The sequence below is a fragment of the Chiloscyllium punctatum genome, chromosome 28, assembly GCF_047496795.1.
Source record: "Chiloscyllium punctatum isolate Juve2018m chromosome 28, sChiPun1.3, whole genome shotgun sequence".
Classification (NCBI taxonomy): domain Eukaryota; kingdom Metazoa; phylum Chordata; class Chondrichthyes; order Orectolobiformes; family Hemiscylliidae; genus Chiloscyllium; species Chiloscyllium punctatum.
The window spans coordinates 11,002,625-11,013,589 of NC_092766.1; positions in this window are offsets into that span (position 1 = coordinate 11,002,625).

Below are 10,965 nucleotides of genomic sequence, written 5' to 3' on the forward strand. Positions count from 1 at the left end.
CCAGGACTGTACCCCAGTGTTATACAGGGACAGACCCGTCCCCACCAGTACTGTACCCAGGTGTTATACAGGGACAGACCCGTCCCCACCAGTACTGTACCCAGGTGTTATACAGGGACAGACCCGTCCCCACCAGTACTGTACCCCAGTGTTATACAGGGACAGACCCGTCCCCACAGGTACTGTACCCCAGTGTTATACAGGGACAGACCCGTCCCCACAGGTACTGTACCCCAGTGTTATACAGGGACAGACCCGTCCCCACCAGTACTGTACCCAGGTGTTATACAGGGACAGACCCGTCCCCACCAGTACTGTACCCCAGTGTTATACAGGGACAGACCCGTCCCCACCAGTACTGTACCCCGGTGTTATACAGGGACATACCCGTCCCCACCAGTACTGTACCCCGGTGTTATACAGGGACAGACCCGTCCCCACCAGTACTGTACCCCAGTGTTATACAGGGACATACCCGTCCCCACCAGTACTGTACCCCAGTGTTATACAGGGACATACCCGTCCCCACCAGTACTGTACCCCAGTGTTATACAGGGACAGACCCGTCCCGACCAGTACTGTACCCCAGTGTTATACAGGGACAGACCCGTCCCCACCAGTACTGTACCCCAGTGTTATACAGGGACAGACCCGTCCCCACCAGTACTGTACCCCAGTGTTATACAGGGACAGACCCGTCCCCACCAGTACTGTACCCCAGTGTTATACAGGGACAGACCCGTCCCCACCAGTACTGTACCCCAGTGTTATATAGTGACAGACCCGTCCCCACCAGTACTGTACCCCAGTGTTATACAGGGACAGACCCGTCCCCACCAGTACTGTACCCCAGTGTTATATAGTGACAGACCTGTCCCCACCAGTACTGTACCCCAGTGTTATACAGGGACAGACCCGTCCCCACCAGGACTGTACCCCAGTGTTATACAGGGACAGACCCGTCCCCACCAGTACTGTACCCCAGTGTTATACAGGGACAGACCCGTCCCCACCAGGACTGTACCCCAGTGTTATAATGTCACACACATCCCCTTCCCCCCCTCCCCAGTGTCACACACATCCCCTTCCCCCCCCCCCGTGTCACACACATCCCCTTCCCCCCCCCAGTGTCACACACATCCCCTCCCCCCCCCCCAGTGTCACACACATCCCCTTCCCCCCCCCAGTGTCACACACATCCCCTTCCCCCCCCCAGTGTCACACACATCCCCTTCCCCTCCCCCAGTGTCACACACATCCCCTTCCCCTCCCCCAGTGTCACACACATCCCCTTCCCCCCCCCAGTGTCACACACATCCCCTTCCCCCCCTCCCCAGTGTCACACACATCCCCTTCCCCCCCTCCCCAGTGTCACACACATCCCCTTCCCCCCCTCCCCAGTGTCACACACATCCCCTTCCCCCCCTCCCCAGTGTCACACACATCCCCTTCCCCCCCTCCCCAGTGTCACACACATCCCCTTCCCCCCCTCCCCAGTGTCACACACATCCCCTTCCCCCCCTCCCCAGTGTCACACACATCCCCTTCCCCCCCTCCCCAGTGTCACACACATCCCCTTCCCCCCCTCCCCAGTGTCACACACATCCCCTTCCCCCCCTCCCCAGTGTCACACACATCCCCTTCCCCCCCTCCCCAGTGTCACACACATCCCCTTCCCCCCCCTCCTCAGTGTCACACACATCCCCTTCCCCCCCTCCCCAGTGTCACACACATCCCCTTCCCCCCCTCCCCAGTGTCACACACATCCCCTTCCCCCCCTCCCCAGTGTCACACACATCCCCTTCCCCCCCTCCCCAGTGTCACACACATCCCCTTCCCCCCCTCCCCAGTGTCACACACATCCCCTTCCCCCCCTCCCCAGTGTCACACACATCCCCTTCCCCCCCTCCCCAGTGTCACACACATCCCCTTCCCCCCCCAGTGTCACACAGACACCCTTCCCCCCAGTGTCACACAGACACCCTTCCCCCGGGTGTATGTCCCCACACACACCGTTCCGCCCCCCCCCTTACCCAGGGACACTCACACGGCCAGGATGCGGTCTCCCCTGCGGACCCCGGCCTTGTCGGCGGCGCCCCCCGCCAGCACCGCGCTGACATGCTGCAGCGGCGCGTACAGCTCGCCGTGGATGCTGCGGAGCTGGCCGCCCTCGCTCACTTGGCCGCGCACGTTGAAGCCGTAGCCGCTGTCCGACTTGACGATGCGGACGGTGCGGGGCCGGGGCCCGGGGCTGCTCCCGCGGCCCCCTCTTCCGCCGCCGCCGTCCTCCTCCTCCTCCGCCATGTTCAACCAACGGCAGGTTCCGCCGTGCCCCGCCGCCCGCTGGGAAATGTAGTTCCTCACCCACTCCCTCACCATGGGGGTCAACGGGCACGGAGACTACAGTTCCCGGCGGGCCACACTGGCACCGGGGCCGGAAGTGGTAACGTGCCCCGCCGCCCTCTGGGGGATGTAGTTGCTCCAGGCCACAACAACAATGGCAGTGGAAGGGGCAAGGGACTACATCTCCCAGAAGGCAGAGCGGCTCCCGCCGCCCTCAACCAATCAGGGTGTGGCAAGCGGTCTTTCCTTTCCCCCACCCCCCGCATTGGCAACCCCACGCATTGCGTTGGTGACAACTCACAACGGAGTCCCCTGCTCCGCCATGATCCGGAAGTCGGCCCACCCCGCAGCCTGCTGGGAGATGTATGCCTCCTGTCCCTCTCAACCACTGGAACGAATGGGGGATAGCACTACATCTCCCAGAAGGCCCCGCGTGCCCGCCCTTTACTCCCCTAATGTGGGGGGACTTCCCCCGCCTCCCGGGAAATGTAGTCCTCGACTCCTCCTCAACCATTGGTCCGACTGTGGAGAGGACTACAAACCCGTGTCGTCTCTCCCCTCCCTCATTGGGCAGACGCCGGCGCTCAGGTTGCCCGCCGGGAAATGTAGTCCTCCCAGCCCTTAACACCCAGCTCCTAGACAGAACGGCGAACTACATTTCCTAGTGGGCATCAGCAGCTCCCTGGTTGCCCGCGGGGCATCGGCCGTCGCCCCTGGCAACCAAAGGGTGCTCTGCGGGTTCGAGTCCCACTCAAGGGCTTAGCATTTGGATTTTAAATTTAAATTTCAATTTAAAAATTAAAATGAACTGCGGGATGAGACGAAAAAATTAGAGAATTTAAAAAAACCACCCTAAAACTCTAGTTTCACCTTGAAACTATCAAAGTTTTGTGTCAGTATGGCCATTTGGCCCATTGCTTGTACATCCCCTGATCACATGTTCCAGAAATTGGTCTGTACCTCTCACATTTCCAAACCATTTGCATTAAATATCGATCTATTCCAACTCTATTTTGGAGGGCTTACGTGTGCACATTAGAATCAGGAGCAGGAATAGGCCTTTTGGTCCATTCAACAAGATAATGGCTGATCTTCCTTTTTGGAATCAGTCCCACTTACCCGTCTGCTCACCACGACGCCCAATCCCTTCGCTGTTCCAAAATCTATCTTTGCCTTAAAAAACATTCAGAGACTTAGCCTCAACTTGGCAGGGATTTCCACTGATTCGGAAACCTTTGGGTGAAGAAGTTTCTCCTCAGTTCTGCCCCCCCTTATTTTGAGGCTCAGCCCCCTCGTTCCAGTTTGACCTGCCGGCCGAAGCGACCTCCCTGCTTCCATCTTATCTATTCAGGATGGTGAAGAGGGCGTTTGGTCTGCTTTCCTCTATTGGTCGGAGCATTGAGTATCGCAGTTGGGTTGTACAGGACATTGGTTAGGCCACTGTTGGAATATTGCGCGCAATTCTGGTCTCCTTCCTATCAGAAGGATGTTGTGAAACTTGAAAGGGTTCAGAAAAGATTTACAAGGATGTTGGAGGGTTTGAGCTACAGGGAGAGGCTGAACAGGCTGGGGCTGTTTTCCCTGGAGCGTCGGAGGTTTATAAAGGTTTATAGAGGTTTATAAAATCATGAGGGGCATGGATAGGATAAACAGACAAAGTCTTTTCTCTGGGGAGGGGGAGTCCAGAATTAGAGGGCATGGGTTTAGATTAGATTCCCTACAGTGTGGAAACAGGCCCTTTGGTCCAACAAGTCCACACTGATCCTCCGAAGAGTAACCCACCCTCCCCTGACTTAATGTACCTAATAACTATGGACAATTATCACTGAGTCACTCTGGACTGGGCAACATCCTGGTAAATCCCAGTGCCTTTATCACTGAGTCACTCCGGACTGGACAACATCCTGGTAAATCCCAGAGCCTTTATCGCTGACTCACACCGGACTGGGCAACATCCTGGTAAATCCCAGTGCCTTTATCACTGAGTCACTCCGGACTGGGCAACATCCTGGTAAATCCCAGTGCCTTTATCGCTGAGACACTCCGGACTGGGAAACATCCTGGTAAATCCCAGTGCCTTTATCACTGAGTCACTCCGGACTGGGCAACATCCTGGTAAATCCCAGTGCCTTTATCGCTGAGACACTCCGGACTGGGCAACATCCTGGTAAATCCCAGTGACTTTATCACTGAGTCACTCCGGACTGAGCGACATCCTGGTAAATCCCAGTGCCTTTATCGCTGAGTCACTCCGGACTGGGAAACATCCTGGTAAATCCCAGTGCCTTTATCGCTGAGTCACTCCGGACTGGGTAACAACCTGGTAAATCCCAGTGCCTTTATCGCTGAGACACTCCGGACTGGGTAACGTCCTGGTAAATCGCACTGCCTTTATCGCTGACTCACACCGGACTAGGCAACATCCTGGTAAATCCCAGAGCCTTTATCGCTGACTCACACCGGACTGGGCAACATCCTGGTAAATCCCAGTGCCTTTATCACTGAGTCACTCCGGACTGGGCAACATCCTGGTAAATCCCAGTGACTTTATCACTGAGTCACTCCGGACTGGACAACATCCTGGTAAATCCCTGTGCCTTTATCACTGAGTCACTCTGGACTGGGCAACATCCTGGTAAATCCCAGTGCCTTTATCACTGAGTCACTCCGGACTGGACAACATCCTGGTAAATCCCAGAGCCTTTATCGCTGACTCACACCGGACTGGGCAACATCCTGGTAAATCCCAGTGCCTTTATCGCTGAGTCACTCCGGACTGGGCAACATCCTGGTAAATCCCAGTGCCTTTATCGCTGAGTCACTCCGGACTGGGTAACATCCTGGTAAATCCCAGTGCCTTTATCGCTGAGTCACTCCGGACTGGGCAACATCCTGGTAAATCCCAGTGACTTTATCACTGAGTCACTCCGGACTGGGTGACATCCTGGTAAATCCCAGTGCCTTTATCGCTGAGTCACTCCGGACTGGGTGACATCCTGGTAAATCCCAGTGCCTTTATCGCTGAGTCACTCCGGACTGGGCAACATCCTGGTAAATCCCAGTGTCTTTATCGCTGAGTCACTCCGGACTGGGGAACATCCTGGTAAATCCCAGTGCCTTTATCCCTGAGTCACTCCGGACTGGGTGACATCCTGGTAAATCCCAGTGCATTTATCGCTGAGTCACTCCGGACTGGGCGACATCCTGGTAAATCCCAGTGCATTTATCACTGAGTCACTCCGGACTGGGCAACATCCTGGTAAATCCCAGTGCCTTTATCGCTGACTCACTCCGGACTGGGGAACATCCTGGTAAATCCCAGTGCCTTTATCGCTGACTCACTCCGGACTGGGGAACGTCCTGGTAAATCCCAGTGCCTTTATCGCTGAGTCACTCCGGACTGGGCGACATCCTGGTAAATCCCAGTGCCTTTATCGCTGAGTCACTCCGGACTGGGCGACATCCTGGTAAATCCCAGTGCCTTTATCGCTGAGTCACTCCGGACTGGGCGACATCCTGGTAAATCCCAGTGCCTTTATCGCTGAGTCACTCCGGACTGGGCAACATCCTGGTAAATCCCAGTGACTTTATCACTGAGTCACTCCAGACTGGACAACATCCTGGTAAATCCCTGTGCCTTTATCACTGAGTCACTCTGGACTGGGCAACATCCTGGTAAATCCCAGTGCCTTTATCACTGAGTCACTCCGGACTGGACAACATCCTGGTAAATCCCAGAGCCTTTATCGCTGACTCACTCCGGACTGGGCAACATCCTGGTAAATCCCAGTGCCTTTATCGCTGAGTCACTCCGGACTGGGCAACATCCTGGTAAATCCCAGTGCCTTTATCGCTGAGTCACTCTGGACTGGGTAACATCCTGGTAAATCCCAGTGCCTTTATCACTGAGTCACTCCGGACTGGGCAACATCCTGGTAAATCCCAGTGCCTTTATCACTGACTCACTCCGGACTGGGCAACATCCTGGTAAATCCCAGTGACTTTATCACTGAGTCACTCCGGACTGGGTGACATCCTGGTAAATCCCAGTGCCTTTATCGCTGAGTCACTCCGGACTGGGTGACATCCTGGTAAATCCCAGTGCCTTTATCGCTGAGTCACTCCGGACTGGGCAACATCCTGGTAAATTCCAGTGTCTTTATCGCTGAGTCACTCCGGACTGGGGAACATCCTGGTAAATCCCAGTGCCTTTATCCCTGAGTCACTCCGGACTGGGTGACATCCTGGTAAATCCCAGTGCCTTTATCGCTGAGTCACTCCGGACTGGGCGACATCCTGGTAAATCCCAGTGCCTTTATCACTGACTCACTCCGGACTGGGGAACATCCTGGTAAATCCCAGTGCCTTTATCGCTGACTCACTCCGGACTGGGGAACGTCCTGGTAAATCCCAGTGCCTTTATCGCTGAGTCACTCCGGACTGGGCGACATCCTGGTAAATCCCAGTGTCTTTATCGCTGAGTCACTCCGGACTGGGCGACATCCTGGTAAATCCCAGTGCCTTTATCGCTGAGTCACTCCGGACTGGGCGACATCCTGGTAAATCCCAGTGCCTTTATCGCTGAGTCACTCCGGACTGGGCGACATCCTGGTAAATCCCAGTGCCTTTATCGCTGAGTCACTCCGGACTGGGCGACATCCTGGTAAATCCCAGTGCCTTTATCGCTGAGTCACTCCGGACTGGGCGACATCCTGGTAAATCCCAGTGCCTTTATCGCTGAGTCACTCCGGACTGGGCGACATCCTGGTAAATCCCAGTGCCTTTATCGCTGAGTCACTCCGGACTGGGCGACATCCTGGTAAATCCCAGTGCCTTTATCGCTGAGTCACTCCGGACTGGGCGACATCCTGGTAAATCCCAGTGCCTTTATCGCTGAGTCACTCCGGACTGGGCGACATCCTGGTAAATCCCAGTGCCTTGATCGCTGAGTCACTCCGGACTGGGGAACATCCTGGTAAATCCCAGTGCCTTTATCGCTGAGTCACTCCGGACTGGGCAACATCCTGGTAAATCCCAGTGCCTTTATCGCTGAGTCACTCCGGACTGGGCAACATCCTGGTAAATCCCAGTGCCTTTATCGCTGAGTCACTCCGGACTGGGCAACATCCTGGTAAATCCCAGTGCCTTTATCGCTGACTCACTCCGGACTGGGCAACATCCTGGTAAATCCCAGTGACCTTATCGCTGAGTCACTCCGGACTGGGCAACATCCTGGTAAATCCCAGTGCCTTTATCGCTGAGTCACTCCGGACTGGGCAACATCCTGGTAAATCCCAGTGCCTTTATCGCTGAGTCACTCTGGACTGGGCAACATCCTGGTAAATCCCAGTGCCTTTATCACTGAGTCACTCCGGACTGGGTAACATCCTGGTAAATCCCAGTGCCTGTATCGCTGAGTCACTCCGGACTGGGTAACATCCTGGTAAATCCCAGTGCCTTTATCGCTGAGTCACTCCGGACTGGGGAACATCCTGGTAAATCCCAGGGCCTTTATCGCTGAGTCACTCCGGACTGGGCAACATCCTGGTAAATCCCAGTGCCTTTATCACTGAGTCACTCCGGACTGGGCAACATCCTGGTAAATCCCAGTGCCTTTATCACTGAGTCACTCCGGACTTTGCAACATCCTGGTAAATCCCAGTGCCTTTATCACTGAGTCACTCCGGACTGGACAACATCCTGGTAAATCCCAGTGCCTTTATCACTGAGTCACTCCGGACTGGGTAACATCCTGGTAAATCCCAGTGCCTTTATCGCTGAGTAACTCCGGATTGGGCAACATCCTGGTAAATCCCAGTGCCTTTATCGCTGAGTAACTCCGAATTGGACAACATCCTGGTAAATCCCAGTGCCTTTATCGCTGAGTCACTCCGGATTGGACAACATTCTGGTAAATCCCAATGCTTTTATCCCAGTCTAGTCTCTCATCCTCGCTGCCACTCTCTGCCGATGGGAATGGTTTCGAGGGATATCGGCCAAACACAGTCAAATGGGACTCATTCAGTTTGAGAGTCCTGTTAAACATGGACATCTTGGGCTGAAGCGTCTGTTTCCCGACTGTTAATGTCGGAGAATCTTGCCGAATAAACTCGAGATCACAAAGCCCAGTTCAAAGTGAAATTAACAAACAGTTTCTGAGGACGGCGATATCGTGGAAGGGAAATTGACGAGGCTGAAACAGACAGGCAGCCGAGATCTCTTTTCCGTGAGCTCTGGATGAAGCCAGGTTTTATAGGAATCTTATCCGATAAAGTTCATTAGAAATGGGGAAGGGGTGATTGACCACAGCTGCACTGACCACAGAGCCACCGTGCCTTGGTGGGGTGGGGGGGGGAGTTAGAACAAACCAGGGTGGGCCAGGGTTTAACCTGAGACTTTGGCTGAGACAGCAAAGGGGTGACTGAGAGGGTTTTGAACATGCAGAGTGCACACCCACCTTCCTGAAGAGATGAGAGACCTACATCGCGCACTTCTGCAAACAGAGGCCTGACCCTGGGGTGGGGTTGGCATTTGGGGCGGGGGGGGGAGGGGTTGTAAAAATGGGCAAGTGGTGACTCCCCATCGTTTGGTGCAACATTGGCCCCTTGGCTACCCGGTGCCCAGCGATCCCCCGATTCGGATCAATCGGCCTCCACGGTGCCCTGAGTTTCAGCAACTCGGTCGCGCTTTGTGGTCGGACAACCATCCCGTCTGTCACCCGCACGTTCTGGGAATTCAGGTTGTAGGTTTGCTCGCTGAGCTGGAAGGTTTTTTTCCTCAGACGTTTCGTCACCACACTCGGAAACGTCATCAGTGACAACAGTGCGGGGCTGGAAAAGCACAGGCAGCATCCCGGGGGGCAGGAGAGTCGACGTTTCGGGCATTCCTACACTGAAGTGCTGGTGTTCTGCCCCGCTTTCTATTTGTGTGTCTTGTTCTGTGAAGGTGGGGGATAGCATTCCCAATTCTTTTTCTCAGAGGTCGGTAAACGGGGTCCACATCGATGTGTTTATCGATCGAGTTCCGGTTTGAATGCCAGGCCACTAGGAATTCCTGTGCGTGTCTCTGTTTAGCCCGTCCTCGGATGGATTTGTTGTACCAGACAAAATGGTGTCCTTCTGTGCCTGTGTGTCAGGATACCAGTGAGAGTGGGTTATGTCTTTTGGTGGCTAGGTTGGCATTCATCTATCCTGGTGGCTAGTTTTCTGCCTGCTTGTCCAATGTAGTGTTTGTTACAGTGTTTGCACGGTGTTTTGTAAATGATATTTGTTTTGCTGGTTGTTAGTATAGGGTCCTTGAGGTTCATCAGGAGCTGTTTCAGTGTGTTGGTAGGTTTGTGGGCTACCATGATACCAAGGGGTTGGAGTAGTCATCTCCAAGATGTGCGGTAGTGTGGCTAGAGTCTCTGAGCATGTTGTGTCTACTTGTTTGGTTTTGTTTAAGAATCAGCGGACTGCAGAGTGTTCTGGGAGTGTCCTGCGTTGACACACACAGTGGGGTACGTTCTCCCCACATTGAAGTGGAACAATACTGTCACTTTAACAAGATGATTTTGTCCTCGGGTTATGTTTTTGAGGTTGTAAAAGCAGAGGTGCTGAAGTGTCTGGGCAGACCCCAGATTAACAAAGGCAGAGGCTGTGGCCAATTCTCCCAGTTCTCATTTGGTTTAGCTGTGGCAGTTCCAAGATTCTGGAGTCCAGGAGAGGTTTAGCAGATGATTCCTGGCTGACTTTTCCCTCTGAAATCTCTTTGGACGTTGTTCTCTCCTGCCTGTAAGAATTGTGTGTTTCAATGTCCCGTTTTTGCCAAGGGGCATGTTTACGGGATGTTACTGGATTGGAACAGCTCCTTAGTTAAGTTGCTGTATGGGGTCGATAAATAATTCAGTTCTTGTAAATTACGTTTTCTTTAGTTCATGTTTTAGCTGCAGTGTTTAAAGAAATTCTGTTTGACTTAAAGCTGAGTGAGATGGATGGATGAATGAGTGAATGGAAAGGTGAAAGGATGGATGGATGGATGGATGGATGGATGGATGGAGAGGTGAAAGAATGGATGGATGGATGGATGGATGGATGGAGAGGTGAAAGAATGGATGGATGGATGGATGGATGAATGAATGGAGAGGTGAATGAATGGATGGATGGATGGATGAATGAATGGAGAGGTGAAAGAATGGATGGATGGATGGATGGATGAATGGAGAGGTGAAAGAATGGATGGATGGATGGATGAATGGAGAGGTAAATTAATGGATGGATGGATGAATGGAGAGGTGAAAGAATGGATGGATGGATGGATGAATGGAGAGGTGAAAGAATGGATGGATGGATGGATGGATGAATGGAGAGGTGAATGAATGGATGGATGAATGAATGGAGAGGTGAAAGAATGGATGGATGGATGGATGGATGAATGGAGAGGTGAAAGAATGGATGGATGGATGGATGAATGAATGGAGAGGTGAAAGAATGGATGGATGGATGGATGGATGGATGAATGAATGGAGAGGTGAAAGAATGGATGGATGGATGGATGGATGGATGGATGGATGGAGAGGTGAATGAATGGATGGATGAATGAATGGAGAGGTGAAAGAATGGATGGATGGATGGATGGATGAAT